The 18,486-nt window shown below is 48.0% G+C and overlaps 1 protein-coding gene across 1 annotated transcript in view; it reads right to left on the bottom strand.

The window, feature by feature from the left end:
- Positions 1 to 4,209: 4,209 nt before the first annotated feature.
- Positions 4,210 to 18,486, bottom strand: part of HIF1AN (hypoxia inducible factor 1 subunit alpha inhibitor) — a 95,151-nt gene continuing 80,874 nt past the window's right edge. The window contains exon 9 of the transcript XR_015289704.1: positions 4,210 to 4,385. The gene's annotated coding sequence lies outside the window, so the exon portion shown is untranslated. The remainder of the gene's footprint in view (positions 4,386 to 18,486) is intronic.

Genomic DNA, 18,486 nt, shown 5'->3' with positions numbered 1-18,486 from the left:
GGTGCCTGTAAAAGACATATAAAAAGACTTCCCACTGCCTTCAGCTGAGGATACCCCTTTTTCCTGCACTCACCTGCTGCGTGCCTTGGGATCTCATGTCCTTAGCATTAGTAACACCTTGGTGTCCAAGGATTTGGGGTTTTTTTTCACTCCCTCTATTTTTACTGCCTCTATTATTTCTTACAGCTTCAGACCTCAAAATGGTTTTTCCCAAGTGGACTCTGCTGTTTTCCAGATGAGAGTGATGAAGGCTTTCAGCTCATCTTCAGATGCTGCTGAAGGCTGGGCTGCTGCACACAGCACATAGAAGTTAAGGCAGGAAGGTTATTTACAGTTTCCCCCGTGGCATTGAGCAGTGCATATCAGTCACTCTTCTGTGCCTCAGTTTCTTCACCTAATAACTGGGGAAAATGTGCTCTTGGGGTGTGGGCATCCTCCTGTAGGAACCAGCTCTTTGCTGACAGGCACTAACAATGTGCAGAGCACTCCTGCCAGTTGTGTGCCTTACCACAGATGCTGCACTTCATATGGCACCACTCCTCTGTGGCTTTCTGATTCCCTCTCCATTCCCAGGCACAGCTCTGCAATCCCAGCTTTTGCACCTCAAAACCCAAGAGACCAGAGCCTCACACTGCGTGTTGCACATCACAGAGATAGGACACATGGCCAGATACAGGTGGCTGGGAGCCACCATGACCCAGCAAGTCTGGGGCTGCAGGCAGCTCATTGCTCTGTGCTCCTGTCTGCCAGAATGGAGCTTTTTCACGATAAAGATAAATAAAAACCACTTAAGAACTCAATAAATAGAAAGCAAAAGTGGTACAATGAGACCATTTTAAAACAGCCGATGTCAAGGCTCCTGGAGGCTGGTTTTGCAAAGCCAGCACAGCCAGGTTTGCAGTGCTGCTGTGGGGTGACACCAGCTGACTGCTGCACTGCAGGACGGAGAAATCAGAGCTTTCTGCCCCGGCACAGCCCTGCTGGCTGATTTGGGGTTCATGTCTCCATGAGCCTTTCACCTGCTAGGTGTATCTAAATGAGAGCTGTTGGGTGGAGATGATCTGTCACTTGCCTGGGATGGGCTGCAGTGGGATCCGTGTGTCGCCTAGCACCTTAAGGCTCTTTGAGAGTGCAGGGATGGCAGGATTCCCAAAGCTGACAGAGCTGTGTGCTTTGGTTGCACTCCCTAAACAAGCAGCCTTATTATGCGCTCAAGCTGTGTACCTACTCCTAGGGACCAGGAATATTTGCATCCTTTAAGGTTAAAGGAGGAAGAAATACCCCCAATCTCTCTCCCCATCCCACCTGATTCCCACAGGCCAGCCTGGTGGTTCCCTGGTGCTCAGTGCCCTCCGAGTCTTCACCCTCTGAGGGCTCAGGACATGAGGCCAATCAAGCAGCTGGGTTGCCTCAGCACGCCTTACTGCTCTATAACCCCTGCCATTCTCCATGGTTGAGTCTGTTTGTGATGCTAGCCGTATTCAGGGGCTGTACTGCTGCACTTTTCATAGTCCATGCTGCCCTTCTGCTAAATGCTGCCTTCTGTCTTGCTTAGTTAATGGTTAAACTGGTTGCCACCTCCAGCCAAGGCTGGCCCTTTGGCTACCTCCCTGGCTGGCCTAGCAGGAGGGGGCTGGCAGGACTCCCCACAGCCACCCCAGCTCCCCAGGAGCGTTCCACACAACGCCTGTGGAAGTGTACAAAGTGTCAACCTCAGCGTAGTTTTTAACCTGGAGTGATAGCTTTACTGATTTGCCACTTTACTACTCTTGTTAATGAATTTTTAATCTTCTTAATGACATTAAACACGGAAAGTAATTAAGGAAAACAAGTTTGAAACTGCTGACTTAAACCCTTTATTCAGAACTATTTAATGTAGAATTAATTTGATTTTGCCCATTATTCAAATGAACACATTACCTTCCTGTGCATTGGCCTCTTTTCCTTTTTTTTTCCCTCTGTGTGTGTGTGTTTTGTTTTATTAAATATATCTTATAATGCTTTGTCCTTTTTGCTTAGAGGTAACCAGAAAGTTCCTCCCTCCCAATGACTGCAAGGGTCAGCCTTTGGTATCTCTCATGGGTCTTGTAAAGTCTCCTTGCATCAGTTCAGCTGTGGTTGGGAATGGTAGCACGCCTGAAATACCGGGTTGCTACCACCTGCTCGATTAGGAGAGAAACGAGCTTTGCCTCTCGGTGAGATCCGCTGGACTGCATCCCCAGCACAGGATGGCACGGCTGCTGCAGAGAGCCAGGCCACGTCGGTTCACAGCAGACTGCCTGGCCCCTGCAGAGGAGAGAGTCTGATCTGAGCACTGGGGAAAAGTAGACACTCAACTTTGTCTTCAAGTAAAAGACAGGGATCCTCTCTTCACTGGCCATAAGCTAGACCCTTTCTTTCCACCTTTCTTAGATATTTTTGCCTCTGACCCAGAAGTACAAAGAGAGCAGATAGATGTTCACTTGGCATTGCCTCCCAAGCTTTCCTTTCTCCAACCTAGCCATAAACCCTGCTACCACTTGGATCATCTGGCCTCGTGGACCTGTTTCCATTCGGACAAGGATTAAATGCTATGAATCAGTTGCATTCATGCTGTGATTTTGCTGATTTTACTGCACACCATCTCTCAAAACCTGACTCCAAAATGATGGGAAACTTTCAACAGTCAGTAAGTTTTCAGCTGCCAGAGGTCTGTGGCTCTGCCCCACCAGCAGCTTTGGTTCTTAAGAAGCTAGCTCTACTTGCACTCTGTGACATTATTACAAGCCTTATGTTCTTCATCTTATTTTCTACCTCACCCTGTCTGTTTGGAAGCCATGGAACCCCTACAAGTACCCTGGATTCAACCTCCAGCCAGTTCAAAATCCAGCTCTGCCCCAGGAAGATGCAGTGTTGATTTGATGGCAGGAGCAGACTAGATTCCACTGCCAATTGGGCTGAAAAGGGCAACTGGTCCTTGTGTCCAGAGGCCCCTCATCCTCTTTGCTATCAAGACTCCACTTCTGTCATTCCAATGCACTGTATAAATAAGCTGTTTTCTCTGCAGCCACCTGCCTGGCAGAGTAGGTAATGTCAGTGGAGCCACACAGGCTACTCTGCTTCTGAAACAATGAGAGTTGTCCAACTATTTGTGTGCACAGGAAGGATTACTGGATGACATAGCCAATTTGGGGCCATAAATCCAGCAGATGTGGTGAGAGTCTCAGCTACAAAGAAGTGCAGTAAAAGCATACATCTGAATCTCTTGCTTAGACCTGAAATTGGGAATGCCAAGGTTTTGTACAAAAAACTTCCTGTACCTTTCCCTGAGCAGAAAAAAACCTTATTGAGCATTGCAGGGGGAAAAAATACTCAATAAAGCTGCACAGATTAACCAGGCTCTCCTTTCTTCGTGATCTGTAACACAGTGGCTATGGGAGAGCAAGCCCCAAGTCTAAAGCTCAATATTCTGTTGGAGTGATGGCTTTGTTTTGTGGGTCAATGGTGAGCAGCCAGGTTCTTTGTGATGTTTGCTTCTCTTTGCAAAGACACTGATTCAGTGTGCACTGGAAGTAATGAACATCCTTTCCCTTGGCTCCAGTACATAACTGGATCATTCCTCAAGCTGGAATATTAAACATGCCGGCAGATTGTCATTAAAACCCTCTTTACTTTATTATGTGTTTTTGCTTCAACAGCCAAAACTGGAGGAAAGAAAGAGAGCAAACAATTTCCCTGCATGCTGGCTGGAGGACAGTCCATGAGCACCGAGCTGACTTTAGCAGGACCTGTTCCCAGCAGATGAAACAACGCTGCAGAGCACCACGTGGGATGGGAGCATTGTTTCAGACTGTAAATGGTCCCACCATGGTACCTGACCTCCTCATAGTCAAGGCTGCACTTTAATGTGATAACAGATGTCATAATCCCTTTGGGCTTTTTGCAGGCAGCAAACTGAGGCGTTGGATAAATGAAATGACATGAGAAAAGTCAGCTCAGGAGAGGAGAAGAGATCTCAGGTCCCCAGAGTAGCTGGTGACTGATCTCTCACCTTCAGTCTCTAGTGCTCTTTTATTGACACACCTGGATGTCACAGAACAGACTCAGCATGTCAGAACTGGATCCTGGAGCATCATGGTGGTCTCCATGCCCTGCTCAGCACAGACTTGGGGAACTTGCTGAGGAATGAACACCCAATTCTCCCCACCTATTGCCTTTATGACTTTAAGCTTTGTATTAATGAGCAATTTATTTTCATGTCATATCTGGCATCCAGCTGGCTAGCCAGCACTTGCCATGCTAGATTATGTGCCAGGTCCTTGGGTGATGGGTCTCCTCTCCATGCCTTCAACATCATGTCTGCTGTTTGCTCTGATTCTTCCATGTCTTGCACACTTCCTCTTTTCCTAGTAGCAGGATGACAGAAACGTGAGGACAGACATGCAACACATTGTCACTGTAAAGCAAATTGCTCCTCTACATTTAGCAGAAAAGCAGTAGAAGGAGAGGGCCACAGATACTCCTCCCAGCCTCACTGGGCCACCCAGACTGGCTGCCTGAGTAAACTGGCCTATCCCCACCCCCAAAAAAGGGTTCTCAGTATTAGCTGATGGCAGGAGCTGTGGGGGGACAAGTCCAGCCATGGGAAGGGGAAGGCTTGAGACATGAAGAGGGACAGTGAAAATGGGGTGGAAAGGAGGAAGGATGGAGAAGAGAAAGGAAAGGGAAAGGAGAGAATTTCAGGTGTCCACATACCCTTCCTTGCACCAGGGGCAGCAGCCTGCTTGCAGGGCTCTGGCCCGTGCTCCATTTCCAATTTGGCTTGTTTGAGAGCATAAACCTCCCTCCAGTCTGGGCGCCAATAAAAGAGGCAGCTCTGCAGAGTCTGCACTCCGCTGTGGCAAGCTGCCGACTTTCATTTCTTTTTACTACTGACTTTGTGTGTCTCTCACCCCTTTCTCCCATTCTGGGGACTTTATGGACTGAGACGCAGCATCCACCTTCCCCAGAGCAGGGGCTGGCTCCAGCCCTGGAATTCCAGGAAATTTCCAAGGTTGTCTCTGGACAGCAGCAGCAAGCATCATTGTTTGCACCACCCAGCCCTGTGCAGAGGGCCGTGCCCCCCAACGCAGTCATCCCGTGAAACCCAAATCCCTATCACAGACTGGCATGGAGCTTCTCTATCAGAGCTACTCCTTCTCCTTCCAGAAGGGCATCTACACATCCACATTGCCTATCCCAGCTGCAAGGAGGCACCAAGATGCCAGGGCATCGTGTTCAGCCCTGTTGTGTGTCCAGGGTGTGCAGCTCCACACAGCCAAGGACAGCGGTGTCCCACTGCTCCACCACACAAATCAGCTCCACATCCATAACCTGTCTGATGTCTGGGTGGGCACCACTGCCCTGTCTGGCTGCTGTGCAGTCTGGCCCTTGCCTCCATGCCTTAGTGATGCCCACTGTTCACCTCAGTCACTCACGGGTACAGGGAGTGAAGGCCTGTGTACGTGTGAGAGAGACTGCTACCTCACACACTGATGACTCTGCAAACTGATTAGGCAATTAAAATGTTTCAAAGAGGAGAACAAATGACAAAGAACAAATGAAAGTGAAGCACAGCCAGGAACAAACCTGGCTGGAAAGAAGTACCTTACGCACAACTCACCACAGTAGTTCTGCATGCCAAACTGGCAGGCAAAAAGCCAACCATCCCTCTGAACAGAAGATCTGGCTGAGAAATGTGGGTTTTCTAAAAAAGGGTGTCCTTTTTTATAGCACTTTACACCATTCTATTCTTTTCATAGAAGGTCCAGTGCCTCCTTGTCTCTGAACAATCACTCATTTTCTCAGAAATGTCCATGGAAGAACCATTCCCCAGACACAGACTTGTACCTTCATGCTCCAGTCTTGTACCTTTCCTGCCCCAAAGTCCCGACTGTGTTTTGCTCTGTCCAGCCCAACACAGGCAGGGTCCAGACAAAGGACCCATGATGTTGAGAAATATGTGATTTGGGTTTACCTTGTACCAAACAACTGGCCTCTACTGACAACTGTCCATATCCACCCATGTTGGTGCTTTTGATGTCCCAAATGCAGCTGGGCTGTCACAGACAGCTCCAGAGCAGAACAGGAGGCAACCAGAAGGATTTTTTTTGTCTCATACAAGTTGCAAATTCTAAAGTTAACATTAAATAGCTTTGCAAATCTTGGCCTCCAGCACCCCTGCTGGCTGCTCCCTCCTCTGCTCCACAGCACACATGTGGACATGGTTTCTGACACACGTGTGTCCTGTATATTGTGATTAATGCACATTTTATTATGCCCCTATGCACATTTTGCAAGACCCACTCCAACATGTAGATGGCCAAATTCCCAAGCTCTTTGGGGTGTTCCAGTCTGATTTTGCCATGCTTGTGGCTGCAGTTCAGGACATACAGGTGAAGATGCTCCATGGTGGTTCCGTGTATGAGCATACACGAGTTGGCTTTTGTCTATGATATCATGCAGTTTGGCCCCAACTCACACCTAACTTATGGAAAAAACACAGACAAATTTTGATATTTATTTTGTCCCATTTACGCCTCTATTGCACCCATATGTGAAAGTGTTTTATGAAATCATAAGCCATATCCCATAATATCCACTTCACATATAATTGGTGTGTGAGTAGGGTGGTTCTTTTATTTTTTGCATGGGTACCAGTGAGTACGTGAACAGCAGAAGAGGAAGAAAGATCACACTGAGAAGCCAAATATCTTGGTATTTGTATTTGTGTTTCTTCTTCATGAGTCTTTCTTTGCCTCAAGGAGCCACTTATGGGGCTGAAATACTGCAAGATCTGGTCTTCTTGTAGTATTCCTACCATCCAGGGAGTGAAACACCCTGAGCAGAACAGATCTTACATTATTTCAGCTTCACAGAGTGCTCCCTGAGGCACCGGCGAGAAACATAAGCACAGCTACAAAGGCACAGAAAATGCTCACAACACAGATGCTAGTGCTGAATTCCAGGAGTTCCTTCCTCAGAGGAACAAGTGGCCAGAGGACACTTTGACCACCCTGGCTGAGGCATGCTGCAGTGCTCGGGTGGGTGTCCTGCAAGAGATCTGCTTCGAATCCAGGTGACAGAGTGTTGAGCCCAATCCAAACTGCAGGAACAGGACTGTGTGAGTGTTTGTGAGTTCATGGTCCATGACTGGAAGCAATCACTCTTCCAGGGTGCACAAGAGAGCTGGGGCTCACTGTCACTTACATGCTGCTCTTTCAGCATCACCTGGATGCAGGAGGGAGCTGCAGTTCGGACAGGAGCCATCACACACACAGCGAAACCAGCTCACAGTGTCAGTCTGGGCCAGTGCCTGGTGCACTCCTTAGCTGGAGGGTGCCCATCTCTGATACCACACAGCAGAGCCCTGCACTGCCAACCTGAACCCAGACCTCAGGGAGGCAAATGGGAGCTCTAGGTTTGCTCTGATGGTCTTTAGTGAAGGCCTGTTCATGGCTGGGTGATGGAGCTCATGCTTCTTGCAAGCCAAGGATGAATTCATCTTCTCTCTGTTACATGTCCAAAGCACTTCCATGTACCTCCATAAAAACCTTTCAAATATGTTACAGATAGACATTCACAGAAAAGCACTGGCAGCAAACCAGCAATACAGACACAACTCCGAAAAATCTACGCATTTCAGACAGCAATGCCTGTGCTGGTGGGGCATGAGGGCTGCAGCCTCTCCCCTCCTTCCATCAGCATCATTGATTGCAGTTTGCCAAATGATGTGATTGAGGCCATACACTTACATGGCAGTTCCCTTCACTGCATGGGCGGCTCTGGAAATCAATGTAGACAAACCTGCTGTGTTTAACCCTGCTTTTTTTGGAGATGGTTCAGAACTTTGCCTATTCTACAGTAACTAGACACTTTTCAATAGGGATAAATATTTTCCAAGTAACATCTTCTGCCTTGTCATAATGTTGGGGAAAATGTTCCATTGCCTCCTAGAACTGCTGATCTCTAGAAATGGAGAGAAAAGTAGAAATTCCAGCTTACAGGAAATTCTGTTATTTCTACATTTATTTTCATCATGAAGTGAAATGAAAAATGAAGTGGACAGAACGGGGCAGAACAGAATGTTAATTCTGAAGTAAATTCAGTACAGAGGCATGAAAATAATGTTGAAGTTTCTGTTTTGATAGCATTGAAAAAACAAAATAGCTTATAAATATAATGAGGAAAGCAAAACCAAATAATCCATTGCATTTTGGGTCAGTTCAAACTTCTGCCAAGAATTCCAGTCAACATTTAACATTTCCAGAAAATGGTTCAATTTGGAGGATTCTGCATTTTCCAATGGAATACTGGTTCATCAAAATTCTTTTTTGATCAGCTCTCTTGATTATACTGTGCTACTAAAGAGGGATGTTTTCTGCTGTAACCATTTTTTTCTAGCTGCAGGCATGTAATTTACACTTATATTTCAACTGACTAATACCACATTAAGCATCCTCTTCAAACTGGACTTTCATTATCGGAGATTACATAACAACAAAAGAAAACAGCTATAATGGACAAAAACCTGGAGTGTGTGGCAGGGGAGCCTGTGATGCTGTGCCCTGCAGGAGGCCTTTGCTGTGCAGCCTGGGGGTCCCCACACGTGTCCCCACAATGCTGCAGCACCACTGTGTCACACGCCCCATGGCAGAGCAGCCTGTGCCCCGTGAGCTACACACAGCCTGGAGAACAAACCACTCTTCTTGTGTTTGAATCAGCTAGAGTCAAATGGAAAAGCCATTAAGCTCTGGCACTCTGGTCTTTATCCCAGATTATTTTGTCTTTCCTTTTTATTGGTTTTTGTTTTTCTTTCTCTCGTCCTCCTTCAAACTCTCTCCTTCTTCTTTCTTCCCTGTGATTATCTCTCTTTTTCCTTAGAATGTCATGGCAGACTTTGCCCTGTCTTCAGGGCTGCGTGTTTGCAGTTCTTTGGGCTGAGTGATTTTGCATCCTCCCCAGCTGACCAGTCATCCCTTCCCCAAAAGTGAGCTTTCTTCCAAGGCCTGGCTTTGGGAATTCCAAATTTTCCCTTCCAGAGGCTCTGGGCTTCAGCACTTCAGCAGGGACGTCATCCTAAACCCGCCCTTTGAGTGACACAGCGGGCAGCACCAGCCAGAAGCTCTCCCCACCCAGACACCCTATTCACACAGCATTTCATCAGAAATAAAAAGGACAAGTTAATCTGTTTGGGCTGAAAACGAAGGAAACAATGGGGGTAAAAAAACGGATGGAGAAATGATATTTCTCTCCTCCGGCAAAGGGGCATGTTGGGGGTGGGAAGGAGTGGGGGGGTGGGTAGAGGGAAGGAAGGTTGCTTTATTTTATTGATTTAAAAAAAAAAAACCACACACATATCCCACAGGCGCCAAAAAGCACAGGGCAATGATTAATGTCCCCTCAGAAAAAGAAATTATATAGAATAAATTAAACTACTGTGGCAGCAAATTGAAAAATAAGGATGTAAATGAGGTTTGAATACTTAATATCTGAGAAGGGGAAGCGAGTCCCGGGCACGGAGAGAATGGTGAGAAATTGTCAGCGACCCAAGGGGAGACAGTCCCTTCCCCTGGCCCAAGAGCCCCTCTGCTCTGGGCAGGAGGCCAGCAGCAGGGAGCTGGCACTGGGAGCAGAGCAGGGTGGGCTCTCACCTGGAGATGGAGCCAGCCACACTCAGGCCTGGGCTTGCTCCACCAGCAGAGCCTTGCACAAGCATTTTCACACCACACAAAGACCAAAATTTGGCCCAGCTACTTCAGGTAGCCTCATAAGCAACATTTCATGGCACAGGTCATTCAAGGGAAAGCTAGGGAGCTGCAGGCATTTGCCTGCATTTGCTTCATGGCATGCAGTCTTTTCCCAGAGGAAGTGTGAATGGACATCTCCTTGGCATCCGTGTCACCTCCAGGTCAGCGGGGCTGTACACGCCCCTCTGCATTGTGGACAGAGATTTTTGCTACCCAAATGAACGCATTTACTCGGTACTGGATGCTCACAGGAGCAGCAGCCTGGTTAAAAGCTGGAGCACGCAGGTCTCCTGCTGTGATAAGCCAGCCCAACATTAGGAAAGGTCAGCATGTGCCAGGACTAAGGAAGGGAGTGACAGAAAAGCCATGGCAGACATACTATCCTCACACTGGCCTTGTTTGTATGGAAAACCCCTGGCCACAGCCCTTATTCCCAGGGCTCCTTCAGCTCAGCTTGGCCAGGATGTAAGGGTGACCCAGGGGTTTGGATGCAGGCTGCCATTTGCCATGCACAGCTGCAACAGCTCTATTAAACCCAAGCTGTCAACTTGCATGTCACCCAGCGTGTGGTGTGGTCCCCCTGGGTAGCACATTAGCAGGTCTACAGAAATCAAACTTTGGTTCCCACCTCTGGCAATGATTCCTTGTGTCACTATGTGAAGTCACTTCTTTCTCTGCCCCAACCCTAGTGGAGGGACAATATGGTGCAGTGAGATCTGGCACTGGAAAGCAAAGGAGGAGGTTTATGTTCATGTATCAGGGCTGTGGAGCTGGTGCTAAGTGCTGGGACTGACAGAGGATCCTGCAGGAAACCTGTCCAGCTGCTCTGTCCTGCCATATGCTGCTGGCCCTTGAGCTTGTTTTCCATATCATAGGCACAGGTGAAAGATCCTGACTGGTGATTAAACAGGCTAACATCAAAACAAGAGACAAAGCACAAAAAGCTTGCCTTGGAGCTCATTTCTAGGAGTTCACTAGGCAGCAAGTGTCCAAGGAAAAGGCTGCTGGCATCAGAGAAAGATATCCAGTGGGGTTCTGGAGATACCTTATCTACACTAGCACTGAAATCTGGGGATACCGGGCCCCCACTGGGATCCTGCTTCAGGCTAAAGGTTGTGTTTATGTCCTAACGCCAAAGATGAGGGAGAAAACCCTGTTACTCGCAGAAATGGGAGGAAAGAACACTTCCACTCTTGTCGCACTGGAACTGAGCACAGGAGGGCGGCTCAGCCCAGGAGCCACCAGTGCAGGAGCCCTGCAGAGCCAGGTGCAGCTTCTACTCCTGGGAGCTTGCACCTGATCTGGGGTCAGGAGCAGAGCTGACTTGTCAAACAGCAGAGAGGCAGGATGAGAAGGGCAGGGTACACGGGTAGCAGCCCAGTGGGGTGCCTGACTTTGGGCTGAGGGCTGTAACAGAGCAGAGCACCTTCATCTGCTGTTTCGGCTTAACCTCAGGCACAGCCATTCGTCGGACCCGATGGGAAATTAATATTCCCCAAATTGCCAGAAAGCTGCTCACTCTGGCTTATTTTCTTTCCATCTGGCTGTGGTGAAGGAGAGCCTGTCCTCAGCTTGCTGCTCAGCTGGCTCTTTCTTTTTTATCTCTTGTCTCTCCATCTCTCATTCAGCCCCCTCTATCTCTGCATCTCCTCTCTGCTTGCCTCTGCCAGTGTGGGTAAGTGTGCGTGTGTGTGTGTGTGTGTGCGTGTGTGTCCCTCTCGCTTCCCTTCTGTCTTTTTTGTTCATATATATTTAGTATTTATTTACAAGCTTGATTTTTTTCCCTCTGAGTGAAGCCAGGCATGCACAGAAATCCTTAAGATGCTATAAAGCCGCTGAGGTATAAAATGGAAAGTGCTTAGCCTGCCTGTACAGAAATATCTCACTGCGCCGCACTGGAAGCCACCGAAGCTGGGCACTGTAAATCTCACAGAGTTTAGCTTGTTTGTTTACACCATGACGACGATCTAAAGAGAAAATGAGAGACAGTGAGAAGGAGAAGCTCTAGGTTCCCCTGACAGGCTACAGCAAACCATTTATTGGACCTCATGAGCAGGATGCCAGGCTGGCAGTGCCTTCCCTGCCCATCTGCAAAGACAGTTCAACAGTGGGAGGGGGAGAGGTGGCCCCTCTGATGTCCTTCTGAGGACATGGGCAAGGCAGTGTCACTTCCCAAGGCCACCCTAAGAGAGATACTATGAGCACGTCCTACTCCCAGGACAGAGCAGACTTTCTTGTTTCTTACTTGGTCTTTTTGACTGTCCAGCCTTGGCCTAAGTGGCCTTCTGAGACCACCAAGAACAGCCACTAAAAGTCATCCTAAAGACTTAGAAACGGTGCTTGCTAGAAGCAATGGGCCACAGGAAAGCTGAACATGGAGGAAATAGCCCCACATTTGAACACTTTTATTACCTTGAACAAATCAAGGTCCCTCTTCAAAACCCATTCCTGAAGCACTTCCCTACCACTTCCCTTCCTATCCATCCCATCTCTATGACAGGGCTCAGGTGAGGACCCCAAGCAGTAACCGCTGGTAGGGATCTGGCCTCGCTCCCACTGCCTCCAGGCTGATCCAGCCATGATTCTGGGGTACAACAGTATCTCAGCACACACCAGGATGGGCCCTGCAATTTGGTGCCACCCCACAGAGTGACCCACCTACTCTTCTCCCAGTGGCTGCTCTGGTAGGGAGACAGCCAGAGCCAAGTCAGATCTGCATTCTGCCCCTTCTGATAGGAGCTGAACAGAGCACTGGAGAGCAAACAGCAGGAAACCCCGGGTTCCAAGGTCCCCAGATCATGGAGGATGAACAGCCAAATTTCTTCATGTGTCAGACACAGTGGTCTCCATCTGAGCAAAAGATGGAGCCACACCAGCATAGAGGAGGATAAGATTTGAAAAGGAAAGGAGAAGGAAAGCCAAAACAGCCTAAACCAGAAATTATAAATGTTTTATATAGTACAGTAGCAGAAAGACACTGTGGAAAACATGACAGTCTGCAATGATGGCACTATAAAAACATCTCTTGTTTAAAAAAAAAAGCCTGCTATATACTTGCTCTTACATCACATGAAATGTTGATGTGACCTGACCCAAACCACACAGGGAGTTTGCTGTGGATCTGGGAGTTGAACTCACGTCTCCTATGTCCTAGACATCAGATTCTTTCTAACATGAAGATATAAAAGCCTTGGACACAGGAAAAAAAAAAAAAATCAGAGATTGTCTCAGGTATCCGTGGGAAGAGATACTAGGAAGGAAGGAAGGAATCCTACCCTCTCCATGAGTATCTGCATTCTGCTGAGGGTGCCAGGTCTTCCAGGCTGCCTCCCAGCCTTCTGCCAGCTTCAGTACCACAAGACATGTGCATGGAAATTCTTGCTGTGCAGAGATGAGTTCTGTCCACATACAGAGGTGGAAGAGAAAGTGGGAGTTCAGTGCCTACTTGGCACATTGGCACATTTGCACCTCTTTCCATGAGCATCCATCGGAAAGATAACTCCATCCATCCTCTTCCCAAAAAACCCAGCAAGCATGAAATCTATAGATAAACAGTCGCAGGTGGTTGTTGACTCATGCTCTTCTGTACCCTGTTATTCCTCAAAGCTGCTATGCTTCCCAGGCAAGGGGAGGAGAAATTGGAGGAAAGTGAAGAAGTCATCGCTTGGGGTGCCAGCCTGCCACTGAGGCGTGCAAAGAGGGTGCAAGAGTGCTCCCTGCAGGAAGATGACTAGTTCATGGTCTTATGTTGGGCCAGAGCCACAAGATCTTTTTGCTGCTGGGTGCCAAAGAATAGGATCTTGAAGTCCCCGCTTGCAAAAGTATATCTGCACTGAGGCTTTTTTTGGCAGACAGTGAGGTAATTTTTTATAGGACCTACAAAAAGACAATGACTTTGTGCATCCCAGTACAACACCCCTCCTATGGATTCATGCATGTTGGGAAGAACTTTTCACCACAGCAAGAGGAGAAACCAGGTCCTGCCACAAAGATAAAGACCTCACAGTAAGGTTGGATTAGCCTTGAAATCTCTCCTCCATGATCTTTTGCTGAAATCCTTCTCCTATGTTTGTTTTTCTGTTCCTTCCCCAATGGCTTCCTGGCCTCTTCTATAAGGGGGCATGGCAGGGCCCAGAGTAGGGGTCTCCACAGCACTCAGAACAGGCCCCCAGACAGCTGCAGTGAAAGGGATGCTGCAATCCTAAATGCCCTGTGCGCTCTACATATTGTGGAAAAAGCTGTTGCATTCATCAATGTCAGATGCAGAGTTTGAATAAATTTGAATGCACTCAAGCGTGTTCCCTGCAGTTTTTTATAATATCACTTTCCAGTTTGAATATTTCACTTACTTTTTTTCAAATTTCTTTTTATCCACCAGCTTGTCCTCCTTTTCATCCTCTCCTCCCTTCCTCTCCTCCTTCCACTTTTACCCCCCTCTCCATGTTTTTACATTTGCAACCAAGCAATTGTAGAAGGAAGCCATGCTGCAAGCTTCCCCTCAGCAGTGCCCTGGAAAAGGCAGTCACTTCTCACACTATACTCATGGCTTCCCAGCTGCTGGCCGGTTTGAACATCTTCCCATGACAAAACAACATCCCATAGGACACTTTGGCTAGAAGAAACAATTAGTTTGCAAGGTATCAGTGCAGGATCGATTTGTGAGGGTCTCACAGGTGGTTCTCGGTTTCCCTGGCCCATTGGATCAGCTCTGTGGGGCTCTGGCTGTGGAAAGAGGACAACATGGTCAAACAGTGTCATGAGCCATCAAAAGGGTCCCAGCCACTCCTGTGTCCTGAAAGGCAGAACTAGTCACTGTAAAGCAGCAGATCTGCAACTGATCTCCTCCTGGCATTGCATGGTGGTATCCTAAAGTTGCCCCAAGGCAAACAAGGTGAACTGAATTAATGCTTTCCTTCCTCCTCTTTGCATCAACCTAGAGTAACCTATGAGCCCCTTTTGTCTCCCACACTTTGGTTTGCCCCCTCTGGAACGGGAGCCATTTTTGTGTTCACAGACCACCACATGATGCAAAGTAAACAAAGCTACTAAAAGGCTGCCTACACTCTTGACCAGCCAAAGAAAAGGGGCTGCTATTTGTAACCCTGCTTTTGGGCTATGTTTCCATGTCTTCTGTACAAGTAGGAGGGAACAAAGAAGAGAAATGTTACATACCATCCTGACCAGACAGGCAGCTCTAAGATGGCCAGCCCTGGCCCAGGACTGTGTGTCCTTAGGGTGGGGGGGTTGAGGTACTGGGGACGGGGAGGGAGAAAGGGCTGATGGCACCATAGAATGAATGCATTCTGCTGCTTGTATTGAGAATTCACTGCTCTCCCTTTTAGTGAAAACTCTATGATCTTGTGACTAACCACTTTCCCCTTTCACTGTTTTTGATTTATATCCCATTACTTCGCCTGTTTGTGCCTTCCAGACATGAATTTTTTCCCTGACATCTCCTATGCAGCAGCCACGTCAAAACCTTTGATAAAATAATAGTGGTAAGACGCTCGCATGGCTGTTTTTATGTTTCCAGGGATATAGACATCAATTAAAACTCTTCATACGATCTGATCCGTCGTTATTAAAGGCATTAATACTGGCACGCCCCTCAGATTAGGGGCTGCTCACCGGGCGATGGAGGAAAGCAGGGAACATTGTCTGCATGCATCCCCTCTCTGCTCAGCTCCCACAGGAACCTCGCTTGGAGGACAAAGAGCACAGGCTGCCGAGGGCACCAGGGGCTGCACTGAGCTGGCTGGGGGTACTACAGGGCAGAGGCATCCCATGTACACACAGCACTGCCCTCCCACAGCACCCCACCTCCCAGCTCTGCCACTGACCCCTCCCGGACTGAAGCTGTCTGAGCTGCCCCGGGGCTGAGGCTGCAGCCAAGGGGTGCTTGGTGCTGAGCATTCACTTAAGAAAAGACAGCCTTCAATAATATAGGTAAAATGGGGAGACAGAGTTGAAGCACTGAGAGAACATGTGATTTTTCCAAGGCAACTCATAGAGTATTTCCTCATCAAAGATGTCCAAAAGTTGCCATATACAAGAAATATCTCTTAACCAGGGGGAAACTGAGGCTGCATAGAGTATATTGTTAAATTTGCCAATGCTGGTACCTAATGGAAGGAAGAAATGGGCACTATAGAGGTCAGTCTTTGAAAAAATGTCAGTGTCATCACCCAGCATTTCACTTGCTGAGGCAAACCAGAAGGTCTGAATTATAGCTTCCTGCAGTCCTGCCCAGGCCCATGTGCGTCCAGCTTTTCTCATTCAACACAGCCCAAAGCAATTCCTGCTGGAGCTGGAAACATTTGGTGTCCCCATCTAACCTCCTCACTCCCATGGGGGAAATTTGGATTTGCAGTGAACAGTATCAGAGACAGGACCTTTCCTTTTTCCTCCAACATCTCCACTATTCAGAATCTGTCTTCCCTCCTTGTTGGCAATTTTGTGATACAGCCAAAGACCCCCTTTGGTGATGATGCCTTCAGATATAGTTAGAAGACTATAACCACAGCACTGTCTGTGTTAGGACATCTTCCCTCCATCTATTCTCCAAGTCTTTCCAAACCTTCATTAAGTAAAGCAAGATGTAAGAAATCCTGCTTAGTGCATGGTGGCTTACAAGCTCTCTATGCTGTATTTACATTATTAAACTTCTTTTTTAATCTCCTTTTTTTTTATCATCACTTCCTTTCCTTCCTTGCCCAAGACAAAACTGGTCCTTCTGCTTGTCATCTCCTGTAGGAAAAGACAGTCAACGCTCAGGCCATGGCCACAGAATAGCTCCTGGTCTCTGCCACCCACACCAGCTGCCCTCCTTCTGCCTTCCAGAGGGCCAGGCAAAATTGGTCAAGGGATGAGGAAGAAAGGGGGGGACATATCTTGGGAGACAACCTCCACCAGGTGCCAAAGCTCTGAGATAACACCAGGGCTCAGCAATACTGTGGAGTCTTGGATGGGATGGCTTTTCTTTCACCCTGTGCAGGCATGGGAGGCTACCAGTGCACCAGACACTTCCCTAGTGGCTCAGCAAACACAATAAAGATGGGAAAAACTTCCTGGAGTATTGCTTCCCCCGGTTTTGCCCTGGGATGGGACAGATGTCAGTGGGAGAAAAAGCCCCCCCTTTCTCATCCAAAAGAAACTCAGGGAATTGCCTACTTACCAGTACTGTACCTTGGCACATCCCAGTACAGCCAGCCCCTGACCCACCAGTTTGTGTTCTGGGCCTGCAGTTGAGAAGAAATGAACATCACCCCCCAAGACAAGAGACCACAGGCAGCAGGGGAGCAAGGTGTGTGTGCATCCTCCATTTTGGTGTCTCTTTTTAAGCACTGGTTTTCCATTGCCCCAGGGGAACCGAGGGGAAGCGTGTGTCTCTCAGGCACACAGCAGCCCTGACTGGGTAACGGTGCAGAACGCAAAGTGTTGTCTATTAGGTAGGAGACTGGTTAATACAAAGAGTTGTTGGTAATAACAATGTCCTTTCAGCAGTGACAGAGACAAAGTACCTGCATGTGGCGTGTACCACTGCGCACAGCGACTGATGGTCACAGGGAAGCTTTGGAGATCATTTGAATTTCACATCCAGGGAGAGTCGGCCTATCATTAAAAAACCCTAATTTCAGTGTCAGGTGGAGTTCCAGGTAATCGATCATGGTGTCAGCTGGCACAGGCTCTCCCTGCCTCCTTGCCTTGCCTCCAAGTCAGCCTTGGTTTTTTCCAATTAAACTTGTTGCTGGGATCCAGAGGGAAGAGCAGGACAGGAAAGGCAGACCACACATCCCCCCTCATTACTGGTGAGGTGGGGGCTGATGGGGCCCAGAAGGTGGGGCTGAGGCCGGTGTGGAATGACTCCAGCTGGGGGGTAGAAAGGGGATGCCCAGAAAACAACCTTTGCTGCAGCAAGGTGCAGAAGGGACTTGCAGGGAGGAAATGTCAAAACATCACTGCATGGTGGGGAAGGCATTGCATGGGATCTCCATGCCCACGGATGGTGCCAAGCCCCTACAGCCTCCAACATCATCTCTGCCCCTATCAGTCTTTCAAACCACCTGAGCCCCTGTGGGTCTCATCCTGCACTCATTGCTCTTGGCCTCTTCACCTCACACACTTCCTCCCTCCTCCCTTCACAGGCATCTCTGGCATCTCCAGCCCCTCTCAGCCATCACCAGACAGCTCTCCAGGGTCCACCCCTTGCTCTCCTGAGTCAGATTCTCTTTAATGGATAGCATAAGGATCCAGGCTGCTCTCTACAGCATCAGTTACCAGGGCAACATTTTTGGCAAGAGAATTTTTTGGTTACAAAACAACCTTCCTCTTCCCCCAGAGGTCAAATCTGCATGAAGAATTGCCATCAGTAGAAATGTACTCTGTTTTCCATCATATTTAACCCCAGCTTTAAAACTCCTATCTGTAACCAAAGTTGACTGAAGAGGCTTCATACAGGGAGAGAAAAATACTTCTAAAATAATGGCAATACAAACATGCTTTAGAAAGCTGAAGGAATCTATTAGAAAAAGAGCTTTTAATTTCTACACACATTCTTCAGGAAATCCCATTGCTACTCTACTATACAGAAATTATATTGAAACTGAAACACTTGTACATTTTCTCAATGCCTCCACTAGTTCTGCTTGCAGCTGTGACTGTTTTATAGGTAAGGTTTAGGTGCAGTAATAGAGTCACTATTTATTGCTGCTTTTACCTA

Source organism: Cyanistes caeruleus, chromosome 8, assembly GCF_971803275.1.
Source record: "Cyanistes caeruleus chromosome 8, bCyaCae1.hap1.1, whole genome shotgun sequence".
In the NCBI taxonomy this organism is placed as follows: Eukaryota; Metazoa; Chordata; class Aves; order Passeriformes; family Paridae; genus Cyanistes; species Cyanistes caeruleus.
Note: the sequence above shows the minus strand (reverse complement) of the source record. Positions and strands in the feature narration are given on the sequence as shown.